This window comes from Tamandua tetradactyla, chromosome X, assembly GCF_023851605.1.
Source record: "Tamandua tetradactyla isolate mTamTet1 chromosome X, mTamTet1.pri, whole genome shotgun sequence".
In the NCBI taxonomy this organism is placed as follows: domain Eukaryota; kingdom Metazoa; phylum Chordata; class Mammalia; order Pilosa; family Myrmecophagidae; genus Tamandua; species Tamandua tetradactyla.
Window position 1 is genome coordinate 138,540,182 of NC_135353.1, and position 22,572 is coordinate 138,562,753.

Sequence of the window (22,572 nt, forward strand, 5' to 3'; positions counted from 1 at the left end):
TGGATTCAACACGAAAGGTGAAATCAAAACTAACTAATTTTAAAACAAATATGACAAGAGCATTATGCTCCTAGCTGAGCACAAGCCAATTCCCCAGAGAAACTTCATATGAGAAGTTAACTGTACTGTGTTTATGCTCTAATTTTCTGTCATTATTTCATGTCTCTTCCACACCAATTCCCTGAGATCTTCACATTGTTAATGAGGACTCACTATAACTCCAGTATCAGGGGAAGACTTAATACATAATGGCATAAATGTCTTTGTATGAAAAATTCTTTCCTTTCTTCTGTATGTGGACAGATGCGCTACTTACAATAAAACACATGTTATGAAACACGTGGTGTTTCTTGTACTTAGTTGCACTTTGGTATCAGTTACGTATTCACTGCTATAGTTTTATTGAACTTGGTTCCATCTCTGATGCTCTCCTGTACCTGGAGCCTGGTCATAAGTCATGATTTGCCTCTCTCATCTCCTTTTGCTCCAAGGTTCACCAGATACTGAAAACTCCACCATGTGTAACTCTTCCTACCACACTCTACCTTCTACATATACTGCCAGGATACTGCTGCTGATCTGCATTTGTCTGCATATTTTGCTTGAATGAATTAGACATTGTACTAATGCTTCCCTGCTAGGACTATCCCTCTATCAGAGTTCTTTTACTCTAGAACTACCCTGTGCAATCCTGGCTTGCAAGATCCCACAAGCCCCCTCCAGCACTAAGGGAAATAATCCGCCATCATATACATCACATAAGAGACATGCATGGCACTGAGAATCACCCTTCATTTATTTCACAAATCCAGATGCACAGGACAATACAAAGCATCATTTCTCTCTTAGGTTCCTGTTTCCTTCTGTCACTACGGTAATATCACCATATCACTTATATCAAGAATGCACTAAATTGGATGATTAACTTGAGCGTGTCCTGAGCTTATCCTTTCTCTGTTTTGCATCTATTTCAATTGTCAAAGCCAGTCATCTCCCGATTTATTGAAATCAACATCATTTATATTAGTTCAGTGCACACTATGATATTTTAAGGTGTTAAGAACAATTTTTTTCAGGAAATTACAGTAAAGAGACAGAAAAGAAAGATTTCTCAAGAGTCTGTTATACATTTCTTGGCTTCAATGTGTAAACTCACCCAGGTATTTTCTAGATTAGTGCCAGCTTTTACCTAAAAGAAGGGGTTTCTGTTGTACAGACAACCTTGAGTCCCTGATCTGTCATTATTCACTCATTTATCAATGGCAGAGCATCGAAAGAGTTCCCTGGCTTATAGGATGCACTGTTCCTACAAAGAGATAAGGATGGAGAGTAAATATTCTATTACTTTGTTTGGGGCCAAAATTATGGGCCAATTATGAATCCAAATATAATTACTTACTATCTTATGTGTGGATCAGCAAGATGAGAAAAGCATCTGTGATTTGACTTTCTTAGATTAAAGATCATGTTCTCAGGAAAAGGAAAATAGAAAATGGCCAGTGTATCAATGATGATTGCAATCTGGCCCATAACCTCTGCAGTAACCAGACCAGGAGACCAAATCACAACCTCTGCCACAATTTGTCCACAATGGTCAGAACTTGGCCAGTGACTGCCAGCTACCCCATTTTTGGCTCCTGCTTCCAGCTCAGGGTCAACTAGAGAAAGCTAAAGGTGTTCTCCAAATAAATCACATAAGATACCCTACTATTAGTTAGCTCTCCTCCAGCTCCATGTAGCAACAGCCTCCAATAAGAGCATCCCTGAAGCCTTCTTTTTTTCTTTTCACTATAAAGCTTTTCACACTCTCCTGCCTGCTTTTGAGTCTCTGCCAAATCCAAGTGATGATGGTTCACTCCCTTGCTATGGCAAGCTCTGAATAAATAGCCTCCGTTCTCACTTGTATGGTCTTCATTTTATCCCCACAATATAATGTTTCCAACAGAATTTAGGATTCATTTGGGATTTTCTGAAGGATTCCTTGTAACACTGTTACTGGACAAAGTTGGTGAATTCTTTTGCCCAATGCAGTTAATGATAAATTCCTGAGACACCGGGGTTTCAAAAACAGAAAGAGTTTATTACTAGGTGTGTACTAGGACAGCAGATGGCCTATTGTCTCAAAATCTGTCTTCCCAAAATGCAGTATTTCTATTGGTTTTTTAAGAGAAAAAGATGGTCAGGGTTTAGGATAATGAGCACAGTGGCCCCAGATGTTGTAATTAGAGGTGATCTAATCTTTGAGCATGTGCAGATTGATTACATGCTTAGTCACAGAACGTGTGTAAGAAAATGGTGGAATGAGATACAGGTTACTTGCAGGTTATAGTCTAAGCTATGCACATGTCACATGGGCCCACTTTGGTTAGATCCAGTTTCAGTTATCAAGATTACTTTGGGCTTGGGGTAGGTTGGTTCTGGGCTGAGCCAAGACTCTTCATTAATAAACCTTAGGGGCTGTCTTTAGTGATTATAAGACTCTAAAGTTGAAAAACTGGATAACTGAGTACAAATGAAGGTTAGTCGCAAGGTTTTTACAATCACAGGGGCAGAAAATAAGGCTATACAATCATTATCAGAGATCAAGGCAGCTGGATTATAATTTAGAGAGTTCAAGTATTTTCCTCTGTCTACTCCAATATATCAGAAAGAAAAAAGGAGTAGCCATATAATGATTCAATAATCAAAATCATCCCTTCCCGGACCATGCACCATACATTCTTATGAGGCCTAAAAATCATGTTCATTAAGCAGCCATTTCTCCTACTTCACAGAAAAGCAGTTACAGCCTTATTTCAACATGTAACAAGTAGATTCTTGTGGCACTTGCCCTTCTATGATGTAAATGCCTTAAGAACAGGATATGTTGCTTGTATCTTTTAACTCCGATATCATTATCAACAATGTTTTAGGCATCTTAAGTGTTTAAAGCTGGAAATTTGGAGGCCTAAAATTCTGACCGTGTTGCCTAATGTTTCTAATCTCCACAAATCAGATATTAATGCACAATGCAATGCTACACTGGGAGTAGGGCGACCAACTGCCCTCATTGCCTGGGGCTTTTCTAGTTTTAGCAATAAAAGTCCCACATTCTGTGAAACCCTTCAGTCCCAGGCAAACTGGGACAGTTTGGCACCCTACTTGGGAGGAATAAAAGAAATAATGTGGGTAGCACATTGTCTAGCATATTATATGTGTCAAAGAAAGTTGGTATCTTCCTCTTCTATTTAGGAAATATTTACTAAAACTGTAGATGAGTTGACAATTTTAGAATTAAGTTAGCATGACCATCAGTAAGGAGATAATATTGCTTCTTTCCTTTATAATCATTGGCCTTATTTTCTGTTCTCTCCTTGAAAAGGAGCCCAAATTCCTTCCTTTCTCTTTTGTCTTGCTAACCATGGGACTTGCCTTTGGCTGCAGCCAAAATTTACATAAGGGCATTGTGACATTTTCTATTTAAAAAGGAGTCTCCCAAGAGTTTAGTGTCACATAATGAAGACAAAATATTTAAGAACCTCTCCTATTCATGTACATAACACACTTAAAATATGACAGCTTTTACAATAGATGACAAGCTTAGGAATCACTCCAGAATTTCCAGGTTAAATCACTCTTTTCTAGGTTTTATCCTTAGAGAAACTTTTAAAGCACTGCAATAAAAATCACTGAGCACTTAGGCCTCTGTCAGCCATATGGTGATGGGTGTTTAGACAGTCCAGGTCCCCAAATAGACAAAAGAATGATACTGATTAACACCAGTGGCTTCTCTGCCCCATACATTTAAATGACCAATCCCTGAGACACTGGGGTTTCAAAGAGAGAAAGGGTTTATTGCTATGTATGAAGCAGGAGATCAGATGACCTAAAAATCTGCCTCCCCAAACTGCAGTAATTCTAATAGTGTTATAGTATCAAAAAATGGACAGAGTTTAATATAATGAGGACAATGACTGGAGATGATGAGGTTAAAGATGATCTGATTATTGAGCACGTACAGGTAGATTACATGGTTAGTCACAGAACGTAAGAAAATGGCGGCCTTAATATGATGATGGGTGTGATTTTTAGTATTATAATGAGGTATAGGTAAGGCCCTTCATTAATAAACATTAGGGGCTGTATTTAGTGATCATAAGACTCTGAAGTTGAAAAACCAGATGAAGTGACACAAGTGAGGGTTGGTCACAAGGCTTTTGTAATCACAAGGGCACAAGATGAAGGCTATATGGTTAGACAATCATTATCAAAAATCAAGGCAGCTGAATTATAGTGCAACAATTTCAGATATTTCCCTCTGTCTATTCTAATATACTAGAAATTAAAGAGAAATATCTTTACCATGATTCAGTAGTCATAATCATCCCTTAAACCCTAATTTCTCTGTCAGGAAGTTAGGCTCAAGTTATGAAGAGGGGTAATATGGAAAGTGACAAAAAATAATGCTGAATTTCTGTGACCATCCAGATGTTCAGCATCTTGAAACTGTGCTGTTGGACTTTTTCCAGAAGTTTCTTCTTTGCTCTTCTATCAAGAAAGCTCCTGTTTCGGATTATTAATGGAGACTAAATGCTACATTTCTGTAGTTGCTTATACTGAATAAGTGTGACAAAAAAATTAAGCTTAGCTTTCACCCAAGATGTCACAGGACGAGAGAAACAGAACTTACTAAACAAAGGGCTGCAAGACCGGTAAGGGAAAGGAGAGCGCCTCTGATGCAAGACTAGAATTGGTGGCAAATCCTTATATAGGTAGAAGCAAGTTTAAATAAGTAACGGCCAGGACCACTGAACTGTAAAGCATAATTTAAATGCAAAATTTACATAAGCAAAATGTAAAGCGGGAACCTTCATCAGGCTGTAACCTCTGGAGTATCCAATCAGCTGAGAAACAGGGGAGGGACCTGCATGCTAAGCTTAGGGTATAAAACCTGTGACATCCTATTGCTAGGTGTGCCAGCCATCATTTTTTTCAGTTGAGCACCCATTCTTGTGGGATCATGAATAAATCCTTTTCTTCTCCACAATCAAATGAGCATTTGATCTCTTTCAGGTATGGCTTTCTTTCTAACACAAGTCTGCCTGCAATTACAGAACTCAATTGGTACTGTTCTATTTAGATCTTGTACTTTGAAGTATATTTTCTTTGTCAAGAATAGATCCATAGTCTCATGGAAGAATGGATGAAATGTTGATTAAAAACAAAAGAATACCAGCCAAACAAACGGAAAAACAGACGTATACTTAACTCAGAACAACCAAGGAGAAACTGGTATGCAAGAAAAAGTTCCACACTGAAATCCTTTGTCTGGAAGACAGTTGGCTGAAGCTGAAAACTTCACTGAATAGCAAGAGCCCATATGCAAACCTGCCCTCGGGTAGATAGGTGTGCCTGGGCTACCTTTGAATAGCCAGATGGACTCAGTCTGGGTTCAGGGCATGAGACTAGCTCAAATTAGAGCTAACAATATTTGCATTTATATAGCCTCAAGAACGAAAATTTCACAGCAATATACCACTTAGAGCCTAATTATGAGTGTGCATAATCTGAAAGTTTGAAGAGAAGACTCTGAGCAGCACAGAAAAGTAGTAACTGTAGTTCTATGACAGAGATTTGTTAATTTTCTATTTATAATGTCATAGTGCCCTGATAATTTCAATACAATGAGTTCTTTAAAATGTGCCTTTTGATATAATGATAACGTGCTTATTTGAATCTATTATGTACCCCAGACAAGCCATGTTTTGGTCCTGATCCAATCTTCTGGGAGCAGCTGTTTCTTTTGGTTCTAATCCAATATTACAGGGCAGAAACTTTGATTAAATTATCTCCATGGAGATGGGGCACAATCAATTGTGGGTGTGCCCTTTTGATTAGATGGTGATGTAGCTCTGTCCATTCAGGATGGCTCTTGATTGGTTTACTGAAGTCTTTTAAAAGAGTAAACGTTTTGGAGAGAGCTTAGAAATGACAGAGCCAACAGAGAGAGAGTTGACAGAGATGCTGACACTTGGAGATCAAACAGATGTTTGGTGACGCTTGGAGACCAGCAAACGTCACCACGAGATGTTAAGCTAGCCAGAACCTGGAGAGAGCCAAGAGAAGCCAAGAGATGAAAGCCAGCCCTGAAGAAGCCAAGTGAGGAACCTCTACAGGAAGAGAGGCTAAAAGTAATGGAGCCCAAGAGCAAGGGACAAGATGCCAGCTATGTGACTGCCCAGATGACAGAACTATTCCAGACACATCTGTCTTCCTTGAATTAAGATATCTTCTCTGGATGCCTTAGCTTGTTCATTTTACTAAGCTTAGAACTGTAACTTGTAGCTTATTAAATTCTTTTTAAAAGCTGTTCCAGAGCGGTGAGAGGGTGGCTCAATGGCAGAATTCTCACCTGCCATGCCAGAGACCCTGGGTTCAATTCTTGGTGCCTTCCCATGCAAAAAAAAAAAAAGAACCCGTTCCAATTTTGGTATGTTGCATCCTAACAGCTTGCAAACTAAGAGAAATAATAATAAATTTGGGGGGTGTATATAAATATATGGCAAGCACCTTACTAGACATTACTACACATTATTTCCTTTAATGCTACAAATGATAAAAGCATGAGCAAAATTAAAAAGACAGAAAATGCCAAGTATTGGTGAAGATGTAGAATAGTTCAAACCCACATTGACTGTAGGTGGGGGTGTAAGTTGGTTGATAATCTTTGGACAATTACTTGGCAGTATCTACTAAAATGGAACATAAGTGTACCCGTTGACCCAGCTATTCCACTTCTAGGTATATTTCCCACAGGAAGGAGCATATGTGTTTACCAAAAGATCCGTGCAAAAACATTCATAGGAGAATCATTCTTAATAGCACAAAACTTGAAGCAATTCAAATGCTCCTCAATAATCAAAGGAAAAATGAGCAGATTAACTTGTTTCTTCTTCTTTAGTTGCCTACTTTGAATTATAGACATTTGGTACCTAAATAAAGCTCCACAAAAAGACCATAGAACTCTCTGATATCAAGGTTTATATTTGAATCATACATGTGACAGTTTCTATGACACACTTATACACATTCTTTACTGAATATTGAATATTGAACTTAAAATTCATTTGCTAAAAAATCAAGTCTTCTGAGAGGATAAGATCAAGTTTAGCCTCTGTTAATTGACTAGGTGAAAAAAATAGTTAATATAATCTAGTTATTTGGAAGACAGAATAACCAGGACCACAGAGAATTGGTCATAATTTATTTGGTTGATTGAAACCATTTAATTGGCATTATGCCAATTCCATTAATAAATATATGCTAAAATAAATATTTGATTCTTAAAAATGTACTTCTGCCTTGTTATGTTTATGCTGGCATTTTTAGAAATTTTTGAAACAAAAACAAGGTATCATTGACAATCCAAAGCAAAAGAAAATGTAGAAGAACATCAATTATTAAAACTATCTTAAGACTTGAATTATCTAATCTGTTCACCTTCAACCATTAAAGTGATTAGATAACTTCGATGTTCGATAACCTGAAGCCATTTTGAGAATATGATTGATGCAGGATTCCCCTGGCTTTGAATGTACTTTAAGGGAGTTTGCATTTTAAATGGTTGATTTCCAGGTAACTGGGGGAGGGGGAATTAAGGTTTGTATAACCTTGGCATAACAATTTAAGGTTGCTACGTAGAAATACAACCATGTTCTCTCACAAAATGTCTTTTGGAATGACTGTCAGAGATGGAATTTTTTGCTGGATGTACCAGGGTCCAAGCCCATAAATGTTTATGTACATGAGCTCAAATAATGGACATGTCTAACTACTTAGAGCAAACCTATGCAGGGCTAGCAATGAGGAGGTTTATGAATGATGCATGCATCAGTTAACCTCACTCTGCTGTTAAACTTATGTTTTTAAAATTACAACATCTATTTAATACCATTTGAGCAGATTAATTGAGTTGATCCACTCTTTCATTTATTTTAGGGTTTCTAAGAACCAGTCTTGGCATGTTAAGACGTTGAAGATTTTCATTCAGACAGGTGCTATGCTTTCTGTGTAATTCTGGGTAAGTCATATAACATATCTGAAAGGGTAGATAATAATTTTATACTTTGTTTGAGAGTATAACTGAATATAATGTGGCAACCCAGGGGTCAGGAACCCCTCCCATAAGGAAGCACGCAACAGCTTGAGTGAAACCCCCCTCCTCTAATCACTGTTGGTACCAACATTCTGAGATTCTGCTGAATCAAATCTCAGAGAAGTCTGCTGAAACCCCATTGTAACCAAATCTCGTGGGACTCTGTTAAATTTTATAAGCCCCTAATCCCTTCCCGACTTGCCCCTTTTGGTTTTCAACACAGAGTGCTGACCTTCATTTTCCAACTGGCCATCATTGGGTAGAATTTTCTCCTGTCCCTAAGTTCGTAATTAAAACTCATGGCTAATTTTCTGCCTGGCCTATTCTTTGGTCTCTGGGTTGTGCTAGGCTGGAACAATAATTACTAGAATATGCTTTAAAGATATAGTAATTCTTTAGTATATATTAGCTATTATTCATTGTCTGAAAGCCTAAAAGGGAATTTATATCCATTGCAGACCATCTCCCATAATTATCTTTCATGAACATAATTTTTGCATATATGAAACAAAAATAACTGTTAAAGACAAATCCATGAAAATAGAATTCAAAAGGGTTGCTTTCACTAACCACTTAATTCCTTTTAAATAGGCAATTTGGGTTATACCCATGGATGTTTCCATAGGCCAGACCAAGAGTAGGTGGTTGTCTATATTATAGTTCTCAAAATGCTATTACGAAGGAGATTTCACATCTACTTATGCTAACACATTCAAGCCAGAAGTCCTATGCTTTTAAATAAGAATGTGAAACAAATATTCTACTGGAAATAATCATTACAATGTAATAAACCTTTTCAACCCTACTGACCACATAGAAAAGCATCCCATCACTACTGTCAGCAGAAAAAATAGCATGTGATTATTATAAAACAGCAGCTACTATATCTCCTTTCTCATTCTTTGGGAATTTAATCAAATGTTTCCGATATTTACACAAAGAGCTAATCACTAAGCTATTATTACAATATAATATAGTTGGTAGTTTCATGATGAAAAATACTATGATTACATAGTAAGTATTTCCTGTCTCACTGTAATGATACTATGTATTTCTTATAAACTTACAAATAAGAGAATAAAAGGGAGGATTTAGATTTTATAAGTAACATGGGCAAAATAATACATAACTGAGGACTTACGTTGTATAATTTAGAGCCCGAGATAATCATAGTTTTAGTGAACTGAGAGATATCTTGACTTTCCAGAAAAATCGCAGAGCCAAGATTTTTTGTCTGTTTCTTTATACTTTCAGTAAACACTCATGGTCCCATCTAATATTCCAAATAAAATAAATAGAAATAAAACTATATGCTCTGCCAATGTATTCTCCTACTAGATGATTTTTAAAATAAGTCCCTTGCCATATAAAGAGAATCCTTTTGTTTATTTCAAGAAAGAGCACTGCACTCTCTATTATGTTGATTTTTATAGCAATGTCAGAGATGGAAGTGGGAGTTCTTGCTTCGTGTGTGTACGTGAGAGAGAGTGTATGTGTGTGCATGTGTGTGTGAGTGAGAGAGAGAATGTTGGAGGGTGGAGGTGAGAGAGTGGGGATTTGAAGGAAAGAAAGAAGCCCTGCTGTTTGTTGAAAATCTCGAAGAGTCAGGTGAAAATTTCACTCTCTCAACAGTAGCCTTGGCCTGCTGCTGTGTGTGGTGAAAGCAGTCTCGATTTTTTTTGACAAGAAAACAAACACCATACCATTTCTCTCCGAAGAGGCCCCAAACTTTCACACTCTTAATATCAGAAGGTCATTATATTTGAGTCCGAAAATTTAATATCACATATTTTCTGAAGAATCATGCACATATGCACATATATGCACACATACATCTATGCACATATACACACAAAAGGATTCCATTGTTTAACTGGTTCTAAGAGTAAGCCTTAGTAAAGTAATGACTGTGTATAAAAATAAACCTTTTTGCCTCTCCTCTGACCCAATCCAACCGTATTGAGTTCCTTAAAAGAAGGCACCTCTGGGCTGCCCACATCAGCACCTAGAATACTCCATCCTCTTCTAATGATAGGTCCAGAGAAGGGCTGCTAATAATGATTACAGGAAATGCAAATGTCTATAAAACATTTAGCAGAGCTAAATTCAAAGAACAGTGAAATTCACATTTATAGATTTATGAAAGCATGACCAGTACTTCAGTTATGATGTGCTAGAGCTGGGTTCTACCTTTAAAAAACTGAAATTGACCATTGGAACACTCTTCCTTCCTTTATGTCAGGCTCTTACTTCAGTTCTTTTATAGAGAGAGGAAGAAAATTGCCACAAAGGAAAGAGCATTTGGGCAAAAGAACGTATTCACCACAGGAGATAATACTTTTCTTTCTAAAACTTTAGAGAAGAATGTGCCAAATGCAGAGTTATGTGCAAGTAAGATGCACAGAAAAGGCATTCGGTAGAATTTGGGGCATGATGTTACATAGCGGAGCTGTGCATTGCGTGGATTTCAACACTCACAATTCAAATGGATGTAGAATTAGACACGTAAGTAAGAGAGTACTGTTGCTGAATTAGGTGGGATAAGGGCAGAATAGATCTATTATATGGATTGAGAATTCTACAACTAGCATATTGTTTCTGATAGCAGTATGAAGCTAATATTGCATAAAGCTGTATTGGATGCAGAATTTGAAAACTTTTGCAATAGATTAGATACACAGAATCAGGGTAATGAGAGAATAAAATCCAGAATATATTCAGGATGAAGACTCTACTTTAGTCCTCCTGATACCCCAGGGAGAAGTGATTAGCAGTTGGCACTCCAGCCACAATTTGGTTAGACTTACATTTGTTTGCAATTTGCTGTGAATCTATAAATGGTTCAATTAATTATAGGCTAACATTATTCATCCTTGCCTCAGCCTCCGCGTTTCAATAAATATTTCTTGACTGTCATATTTTTGCTTGCTGCCTGAAAAAAAAAGATGCAGCCGATACAAAAAGTTTCAACATCTAATTGTAATATTTAGAGTTTCTAATAAAATTAGAAAACTAAAAACATGGTCAAGAAGAGAAACTCTACTATTTAAAAAATATACTAGTCAATGCAAAACCTGGGTGCATCAGGATCCAATGCAGCCAACATACTTTTCTACTTAATTTGTAACTTACTTGTTTCTAGAAAATAATGTACTGTTTGGTTTGCATTTTTTGAAGTTGTGGCTCCTAAGCTTTTTTACTAGGAAAGCCACCAATTCCCCTTTTTATGACTTCATTGTAAAACCATTAAAGGCCACTTACTAGAAGAGGAAGGAATTTTGAGAGTAGGGCTTAGAGAGGCAGTTTCTTTAAACTTTCAAAATGGAATTCAGGTAATTATATAGAGACTGAATTTTTGTTTTATTCTAAATTAAGTCATGGTCACTGAAAATAATTCAAAGCATACAGAAAAAGTTATAGGGTGGAGAAGTGAGCCTCTCCCTCTACTCCTCCATGCTTCACATCTCAGAAGAGAGTTCAGTTACCATATTCTTAAATATCTGTGTAAGAGATTGGCTAGATCTTCACTTAACCTATTCTTTCTTCTTCTTAGACAAAAAGTTAAACTTATGTTTTCCAGACTCCCTTACAATTAGATGTGGCTATGTGACTGAGTTAGGACCAATGAAATATGACCCTAAGTGATCTCCTACACTTACAGGCCAGGTCCTTAAAAATTTCCCATTTTTGTGCCTCCATGTTCTTCCCTTCTTGTCTGATACAGATTAAGGTGTTGAATGTAGCTGAAATACATGTTGAAGGAGCCTAAGACCTGAATGACCGTTTATGCTCACTGAATAGATACACACGTTTTAACCTCTACATGAGTAACACACTAATTTCAAATGCCTTAAACCACTGAGATTTGGGATTTTTCTTTAGCAACAGCCAGCATTATCTTTACAAAAATTATAGAAATGCTCTAAATTTACACATATGCATGCACTTGTGCCCCATTACGCTACACAGCCATTTCTGTAAACTTGCTTTTTCTCCTTTATTAGAGAAGCTATGGGTTTACAGGACAACAATGCATAAGATGCAGGATTCCCATACACCACCCGACCACCAACACCTTGCATTGCTGTGGAACATTTGTTACAACTGATGACAGTACATTTTTAAAAATTGTACTATCAACTAAAGTCCATGGTTTGACTTAGGTTTCACTGTGTAGTGTGGTTCCAAGGATTTATTAAACTTTTTTTATTCTGTTGCCATATATACACTCTAACATTTCTCCTTTTAATCATATTCAGATATAGATTTTAGTCTTGTTAATTGCATTCATGTTATTCTACTATCACCACCAGCCATTACCAACACATTCCCATCATTCCAAACAGGAGCCATGTACATTTAAGGACTCAACTGCCCATTCCCTATCCAAGCCCTATCCCCTGGTAACCTATATTCTAGATTCTGAGTCTATGAGTGTACTTATTCTAATTGTTTCAACTCAGTGAGATCATACAATGCTTGTCCTTTTGGGTCTGGCTTATTTCACTCTACACGATGTCTTCAAGGTGTAACTCTTAAACCTAATATATTATGAACCATTTTCTATAACACAGCAAAGGATAGATTTCTTATATTCTTTATTGTGAACCATTTTATCACTTTAAAGCATGCAGTTAGTGACAACAAGTGAATTCACAATGTTGTATAATCATCACTGCTATCTAGTGCCAGAATATTTTCATTACCTGAAAAGTAAAGCCCGTACCCATTGAGCAGTCAGTCCCCACCCTCCTCTAGCCCCTAGAAACCACACATCTGCTTAATGTCTCTATGGGTTGGCCTATGCTGGTTATTCATATAAATTGAATCATACAGTATGTGGTTTTTTGTGTTTGGCTTCCTGCATTTAGGAAAATGTTTTCAAGGTTCATATATATATATTAGTAATTGTTTTTTTTTATGCTGTTAATATTCTATTGTATGGATATACAATAACTTGTTTGTCTATTTATCTACTAACAGACATTTGATTTGTTATCTCTTTTGGCTACTGTGTTTTTTGCTGCTATGAACATTTAAGTCCAGGATTTTGTTTGAACACCTGTTTTCAGTTCTCATGGATGTAGATCTGGGAGTGAGATTTTTTGGTCATATGGTAATTCTATGTTTTATTTATTGAAGAACTATCAAGATATTTTCTACAGCAACTGTACCATTTTACCTATCAACCAGCTATGTATGAAAGACCTAGTTTCTCCACATCCTTGCCAACACTTCTTATTTTCCATTTTTTATTATAGCCATCCTAGAGGGAGTGATTGGTATCTCACTGTGGTTTTGATTTCCATTTCCCTAATTACTAATGATGATGAGCATCTTTTCATGTGCTTATTATCTATTTATATATTTTCTTTGGAGGAATGTTTTTTCAAGTTCTTTGCCCATTTTACAAACTAGGCTGTATGTCTTTCTGTTACAGAGTTGTAAGGGTTCTTCACATATTCTGAATACTAGACCCCTAGCAACTATGTGATTTGGAAATATTTTCTTTCATTCTGTGGAATGTGTTTTCACTTTTCTGATAGCCTTCTTTGAAACACAAAGCTTTAAATTTTTTTATTAAGACCAATTGACCTATTTCTAGTGTTGTTTCTAAGAAAATGTTGCCAAAATCCAAGGTCATGGGGAATTACATTGATGTTTTCTCCTACGAATTTTGTGGTTTATCACTTTTATTTATACCTTTGATTTATTTAGAGTTAATTTTAATATGGTGTGAAATAGGGGTTGAAAATCATTCTTTTCATGTGAATATCCAGTTGTCCCAGCATAATTGGTTGAAGAGACTTATTTTTTCCCATTGAATGGTTTTGCCACACTTGTCAAAAATTAAGTGACCATAATAAAAAAAAGAAAAAAGAAAAAAAATTAAGTGACCATAGATATATGGGTTTATTTCAGGACTCTCAATTCTTTTCCATTAATGTCTCTATGGATTGACCTATGCTGGATATTTCATATAAATTGAATCAAACAGTATGTGGCCTTTTGTGTTTGGCTTTTATGTCTATTCTTATTTCAGTATCACACTGTTTTGATAATTTTAGTTTCATGGTAAATTTTGAAAGTGGTAAATATAAGTCCTACAACTTTATTCTTTTTAGAGATTTTTTTTTTCTTTTTTAACTTTACAGGGCCCCTTGCAATCACATATGAATTGGCTCTTCCATTTCCACAAAAATACCGTAGTTAGGATTTTGGTAGGGATTACATCGAATCTATAAATCACTTTGGGGAGTATTGTCATTTTAGCAATATCAAATATTCCCAATCCATGCACACAGGATGCCTTCCATTTATTTAGGTCTTCTTTAAATTCTTTCTGCAATATTTTTGTAGTTTTCAGTGTACTCGGCTTAGTTTTTGAATCTTTCTGTAAATCCCTCTTTGTGGTCTTTATACATATACAATTTTCAAATCAGTCAGTAATTTACACTTAGTACTAAGTACTAAGTGAAGGAGAATAATATATGATAATTAAAATAAAGATAAAAGAACCAAAAATATCAGTAATTGTGAAAGATCAAAAGAGGTTAGAAACAGTACCTAAGTTGATCATCAGAAATGACTCCATGAATGAAGAAGCATTTAATCTGTTCTTTCATAATCAGAGATAGATAGAGATGGTGTGCAGATGGAGGCAGCAGCATAAGCAAAAAAGAAACAAAACAAAAAATGCACAGTAAAGGCTTAAATCAATTTGTCTCCAGCATTGGACAAACACATGACAACACGGAAGTTAAGCAACAAAAAGTATTTTAAGCAATATAACAATTTAAAATACCAGGATAAAGAGCTGGTTATCAATTTAGGAAATGAGGGGACACATATTTTAAGCATTTGATTGGGGGCAGTGAAACAGTCAAGCTATAATTTCAGCACATTTACTTGACAGTGTTGTTGTGAAAGGAAATGTTAGAGTTCACATTACCACTTGGGATAGAAGTATGATAGTATATGCAATAGGCTATGAAATTCTGAATCAAGATTCTAATGATGGTGCTGGAAAAAGGAGATGATACTCAATATGAAGTTAGCATTTCCAAGATTTGGCAGCTGATTAGCTGTTGCTAAGAGTGGTGGGTGACAAATTACCCGAAACGTAGTGGTCTAAAACAAGAATATTTATTATCTTTCAAGTTTCGGAAGATCAGGAATTCGGTAGTGCTTGGGAAGTTCTGACATGTTATCTCATGAAGTTGTGAGCAGATTTATTTGACAACTTAACTCAAGCTGGATAGTCCATTTCCAAAGCAACCACAAGCTGGTGCTGGCTGTTCATGGGAGGCTTCAGCTCCTCTTACATAGGCTTCTCCATAAGCTTGGTTGTTTGCCATCACAACATGATGGCTGGCTTCCCAGAGCGAGTGACTGAAGAGTCTAAGGTAGAAGCTGCAATGTCTTCTATAACCTACTCTCAGAAATATCATACCACCCCTTCTACAAAGTCCTATCAATCACACCTGGGAACCTTAATTCATAAGGAAAGTGAGGTAGACAAGGGGATAGGGAGAGGATCACTGTGACCATCTTGGTGATTGGCTACCAAAGTGTGGTTTTCTTTGAGAGCAGAAACCCTTAATTTTAAAATCCCAGATCCTAGCCCAGTGCATGACCAATCTGAAAGGTGAAGGACAACTTTGTGTGTTTGAGTTTGTATAACTGGGAGAGTTGTAACTCTCAGTTCTTTAGAAGTAGAAATGGAAAAGCTTAGTTTAAGAGGAAAAATATGTCTGGTTTCTTTTTACATATTTACTTTATGGAGTGAAAAACATAAAATATTGCATTTATTTGATTTTAAATCCTCAAATCTCAAAACGACAAAGTTCAACACATATTCATCTATATGTATTCTCTTCCAGGTACACAACCTGCATTGTGAATAAGAAGTGGCATGGATCACTGCTTGATTTTAAATGGCATTTGAGACGTTTTAGCAGATCGTAATTTTAAAAGAACTTAAAAATTTTTCAGGAGAATTTTTGAATGAATGCAGCACTCCTGAAGATGTAATATGAGATTGATGATTATTTCAAAGAGGCAAAATAAAGATGATTTCACTTGCTGTGCTTTATAATAGTTGGCAAATTCCAAAAGAAATTATAATATACTTGCAGTTTATACAGATGCAATTTTCTTCCCTAAAAATCTAAATACCTAATCGCTGATGCCATTTTAATGATAACAGATAACAAGGTTGCATGTACCTATCCCAATTGCCGATATACAGATCTATCTAATAGCACAGGGCCTGACAGCTTTCTATTGCCCTGCTTTAACCCTGATAGGTGCTATTCTTCTACTCCTGGTTTGAAGTTTCATTTTTCCTTTCATTACTTTTTTTTTTTTAACTTTTTTCATTGTATAGTATAACATGTATACAAAACAAAGAAATAAAAAAGCAATAGTATTCAAAGCACTCTTCAACAAGTGGTTACAAGACAGATCCCAGAGTTTGTCATGGGCTAACATATGATCTGCTCATATTTTTCCTTCTAGCTGTGCAGGAATATAGGAAGCTAGAGGGCTTAAATACTTTTTTCATCATCACAATCGACTTCCTTTTCCTTCTTTTTTTGTGAACAATAATATATATACAAAAAAGCTATAAATTCCAAAACACAGCATCACAATTAGTTGTAGAACATATTTCAGACTTTGACATGGGTTACAATTTCACAATTTCAGGTTTTTACTTCTAGCTGCTCTAAAATACTGGAGACTAAAATAGATATCAATTTAATGATTCAGCATTCATATTCTTTTGTTATGTCCTATCTTTTATGTATAATTCCCTCATTACCTTTGATCATTCTGTACCTCTTTTTGGGGTTGTTTGGGCTATGGCAATTCTAAATTTTTGATATTGGAAGGGTGTTTTAGTTTGTTAGCTTCCAGAATATACCAGAAATGAAATGGCTTTTAAAAAGGGGAATTTAATAAGTTGCTAGTTTATAGTTCCAAGGCTGAGAAAATATCCCAATTAAAGCAAGTCTATAGAAATGTACAATTTAAGGCATCCAGGAAAAGATATCTTGGTTCAAGAAGGCTCGTGATGTTCAATGTTTCTCTCTCAGCTGGAAGGGCACATGGCGAATATGGCAAACGTGGTGGTGTTTGCTGGCTTTCTCGTAGCTCTACAAAAGGGACTCTCTCCAAAATGTTTCCTCTTCTAAAGGAATAATGGGTAGAGTCATACCTCCATGGAAGCTATCTGATCAAAAGTTACCACCCACAATTGGGTGGGACACATCCCCGTGGGAACAATCAAAATGCTCCCACCCAGCAATATTGAATGAGGATTAAAGGACATGGCTTTTCTGGGGTCCACCACAGATTCAAACTGGCACAAAGGGTCTGTCACTAATATGGGGTAGGGAGATGGAACTATCTGATGTTCTGGAGAGGCTGGGTTAGGTTTCAGTACTTATCTGGACCAGGGACCCATCTGGAGGTTGTAGGTTTCTGGAAAGTTGTTCTAGTGCCTAGAACCCTTGTGAAATCTTATATATTACTGTAGGTGTTCTTTAAGATTGGCTGGAATGGTCCTGGTTGGGGATTGACAGGTTATGATAGGTAGCAAGGTCTACCTGAAGCTTGCTTAAGAGCAACCTCCAGAGTAGCCTCTTGACTCTATTTGAACTCTCTCTGCCACTGATTGACTTTATTAATTACACTTTTTCCCCCTTTTAATCAGAATATAATTGTTGATTCCACTGTGCCAGTTCTGGATTCATCCCTGGGATGTCGCCAGGGAAACTTTCACTCCTGGACCTTTCACTCCTGGACGTCATGTCCCGCATAGAGGGGAGGGCAATGATTTCACTTACAGAGTTGGGCTTAGAGAGACTGATGCCACATCCAAGCAACAACAGAGGTCCTGCGGAAGTAACTCTTAGGCATGCCTATAGATAGTCTAAGCTTCTTCGCTACCTACATAAGCGTTACAAGATTAAGACTCATGATTGAGGGCATGGCCTATTGTTTTGGGTATCTGTAAAGTTTGACACAGTATCAAGGGATTCCATGATGGTAAGGTTTAATAGTTCCCTATTCTTTCTCCCCTCCCTCAGGAGACTTTGCCAATATTTTTTTATTATCTGCTTAATATACTCTAGGATGTTTCTAGGCATTACAATAACCTGCACAGGATTAAAGGACCTCTTTCTTATTATGTGCTTCCTGTATTTAAATTGTTCAAATGAGCTATACAGATATGTTGAGTTAGATTATGCACTGCAGAAAATTTCAGTTCCAGATCAAATACACCTTTCTTCCATTGGTCTCAAAGAGTATGTGTGGTTCTAAAATACAGACACTGCCTTCCTTACCCCTATGTTCTGAATTACTTTAACCCCAATCTGTTTGGCTTCATTCTTATCTCAAATATCAAGTCATATATATAAAACAGCCTCTCAAAATCCAGAAATAATAATCACTGTTCTGGACTTAATGTGTCTGCTCTAAAAGCTTACAATCTAAGCCTCTGTTTTCTTATAAGCATTTTTTAAAAGTGACTGTATCATTGTTGTTTTTTTTTGTTTCTGTCTTACTTTGTTTCACCAAATGCCCCACATGTTCATTCACATCATTGCATGCCTCATGACATTGTTCCTTTTTGTAGCAGCACAACTTTTGTTCATAAGAATACACCATCATTCACCAATCTAATTCTCCGTTAGTGCATCCTTCAGCCACCTGCATTCATCGGGCATCATACAGTAGACCCAAAGTCCACAGTCTCATTTGTTTTGAGAATTGTAAATACAAGTCAAATAGAGACTTTTAAATGCAAGCCTGAATGTATATATGATGGAGAATTTTATAATCTGCCTTTATAATTAGCACATTCCATTGAAATGTACCATGTCTCTTGTTGCTGCAACAAGTATATAACCTGTTCATTGATATATCGTTTTTGAGAGTTGCATAATAGCTTTCCCTAAACATCCTACCTTTGAACTAGAACAAAACTACTTAAAGCCTAATTTCCTACCACTCTGTAGCATGGATTAAATGACATAAATGATTCACTATATTGTAATGTCTGTTTGACCATGAAGGAGAGTTTTTTTTTAATTCATATTAAAAGTAGCATGCATCTTTTAGAATCTAATCTAAGAGTTGTCTACTTTTATTTATTTTTCCCAATGCTTTAAAAAATACTGTATGCTAGTTGTCCAGTCTATCATAGACTTCTATGAAGGAAATTTCAGGTAACACTAATGAATCTGCGAAGTAGAGAAGGAGCTGTAGAGGTGTATAGCCAACTGGCAAATCATCTGGGAAATGGCTAACCCTGGGGCTATTCTGTCTGAGAAGAAAAGATACAAATGTGTCAATCAGCATTAAGCATAGAGCTTTTGTTTAACTTTCTTTGATGTTCTATTTTCTGTTCATTTTTGTTTTATTTGATTTGTGGTGGTTCCATTTTACTGTACTTAAATATCTCATTTAAGAAGATTCAATTCTAAGAGAAACATTAAAGCACATTTTTAACAGTACTAATGTGTGGACCATTGGATTGAGAAAGAATGGCTGCAATAAACATGTCGTGGTTATCAATGATAAGAAATAGAAGGATTTCCTAGGACAACTTTGGGGAAATTCCAATAGCAACTGGAATCAATAGTAGTAACTGGAAGGCAGAGAACAAATGAATAACATTCCTTTCCAATGTGCTCCTCAAACAATTAGTCAAGTTACTCTAAGAATTTGCGTTGCAACTTTTGTCCACCTCTGACATCTCTCCAGAAATGATAACCAGGTGTATTTAGTCCTTTTGTCTATTTAGGAAAATTTCTGAGTGGTTTAGAAAGGAAAAATGACCCAGAGAGTACTTTTTCTAATGCTACTAAGCATGCCTCGATCTGTGGGACTGGAGTGGACCTACTACCTTATCTCTGATTTTTTGAGGGAAGATGGGAAAAGAATTCCATCATTTCTCTTGCTGAATCAAAAGTTTAACAGCACAACTCTTCATTTTCCTTCTGTGTGCATCGCTGCAACCCTATCCTTCAAAGTTGGAATTGTTTCTGCCAGTTCCATTGTCTGAGTTTAAAAACAAAAACAAAAACAAAAAAACCCATGAAAATGTAGTTGGAAGTTTTGATTCTAGAAGGAAATTTCTGGAATAGTTACTTGAGTTGACTTGATCTACACTTGGAGGTCTGTCCTCAGAATGATAGTACTCAGACTTCACAACTGGAAAATGAATGATTCTTTGAGGGATTTTTTTTTTCTCCTGCTCTGTTTCATTGTGATATCTGCTCCAGTACGTCCTATGAAAAAATGATACCAACTGAAGTATGGCTGGGTATGGTGATTGGTACAGTGTATGACAGAGGGGACAGACCAAATTAACTGGCCCCTGGGGGATGTAATCTGTGGCCTTGTCTTCATTAGTGGTTTGGAAGAGCCAGTCGCATACAACACCAGAGAAATGAGTGTGTAAAGTTTCCCTGTTAATGACCTAATGTAGGAGAAAATGAGATAAAGGGAGGAAAACAATTCCAAACATTGGGAATTAACAACACTTGTTTTACTCATAGGTAGAGATATCATCTGACATCATTTCCTCTTCTAGGAAATAAACTGGAACTGCATTTAATTCAGACTTCCAGAGGCACTGCTATTTCTTCGATACATAATCTAAGAACTTATCTTTTTGGAGAAAAATAGCAATTCCTTTTTAATTCTGTAAGAATTCTTTTTATTCAAGTTGATAAAACATTCAGTACACATATTGCACTCAAACAAAATCATTCATAGTAACAAGGCTGATTAGAGCTATTGAGATACTACTTTATGCATTCTTCTCTTTTCTTTATATTTTATTTCTTCTGCACTGGAATAAAGGTCAATCTTTGGACTCCCTTACTCAAGAGAGGTTTATATAGAGAGAAAAAGCAATAACCTCTCAGGTTTTGTTTTTCAGAAGGTTAAGCTTCTTGAATGAATAATGTTAAAAGGAGGAAAGAAAGATGCAATTTTGAATGTAACAAAAAGGGGTTTCAGGAGGGAGACTGAGTTTGATATGTTGTGTGAGTAGTCAGAATTGCTACTTGCTCCCTTGCTTTTCCTGAAGGAAAACGACCACATGGTGCAAATGGAGAGGCAGTTCCCTGTGCCTGGGCTAAGACGTCTGTCAAGTTTCATGCATCCTAAGTGGTGGGCACAGAGAAACCATACAATTCAACGAGGCCATGCTAACTTGACCAGGGTTATCTTGACTTTTGGACTTGAAAACAGAGAGACTTTTCTAAATGTTCTTCTGGGAACTTCATACAAACCTGTGTTGGGAACATCCAGAGGCAGAGTAGGGGTTTTAGGGGATTCCCAATATTGACTAAGATTGAATTTATGGCCACCTAGTGGAAATATGACTGGAAGTCATATTTAATTTGATTTCTCAGGACATAATACATGTCCACTGAAATTTGTGGAATTAAGAATCAAGCATGTTCATAAATTTGCTTTCATTCTTCTGTGGTTAGAGTATGTATATACACTTCATTGTGTGACTAATTGTCTTAAGCTTTTCCAAAAGTAAAATACTGCATTTCTGCAGAAAAAAAAATGAGTGTTTGGAGTTAACATCATTGATCTATTCATATAATGCATCAATGAATTGATATAATGATGCATGCAATAATTAAGATTTATATTGTTTTCCTTTTTCACCCAAAGTATATTAATCAATCTTATAATTTAGATTGATATTGAGAAGAGATTGGGTAGACAATTCTCTACTCTCATTTTATATTTTAGTATTGCTTTCTATATCAGATATTGTTGGGAAGCTAGCCAATATTTTCTGCATTCCCTTCAGGTATATATGATTTCACTTTAGAAAGTCCATTAGAACTGGTTGTCACATTTTTTTTTAACAATTCAAGGTCCAATAGTCAGTATTTCTATAATTAGCCATTGTAATATTTTTAATAATTAATAACACATTTTTAAAATGCAATGTGTGTGAAAATTGCCCCAGAGTCCCTTGATTCAACTTGTTCTAAAATGGGCCATTTAGACTCTTTCTAATTTTTCACTATTATATGTAAATAATTTACATGTCTATTTCTTTGTGAATAGGTTCCTGTAAGTCAAGTAAGTGCATCAGGGTGTAGGGATATATTTAAGATACTTGAGATATATATATATATATATATATATATATATATATATATATATATATATATTTAAGTATTTCCTATAAATAAGGATATTAAATGCTTGTTATATTTGCAGCAGGCATATTTCTACTAGTTCATTAACTTTTCATTTTTTATAACATTTTTGTATTTATGTTTGTTTTCTTATATAAAAATTGATATTATAAGCTTTCAGTAATTAACTATGTCTTGAAGAATACATGGGTATTTACAGGGTGATAATGGGAGAAAGAATTTCAGGAA

The 22,572-nt window shown here is 36.0% G+C and overlaps 1 pseudogene; it reads left to right on the forward strand.

Annotated features, from left to right (window-relative positions):
• The first annotated feature begins 3,949 nt into the window (after nt 1-3,949).
• Nucleotides 3,950-22,572, forward strand: part of LOC143672104 (BET1 homolog pseudogene) — a 42,352-nt pseudogene continuing 23,729 nt past the window's right edge.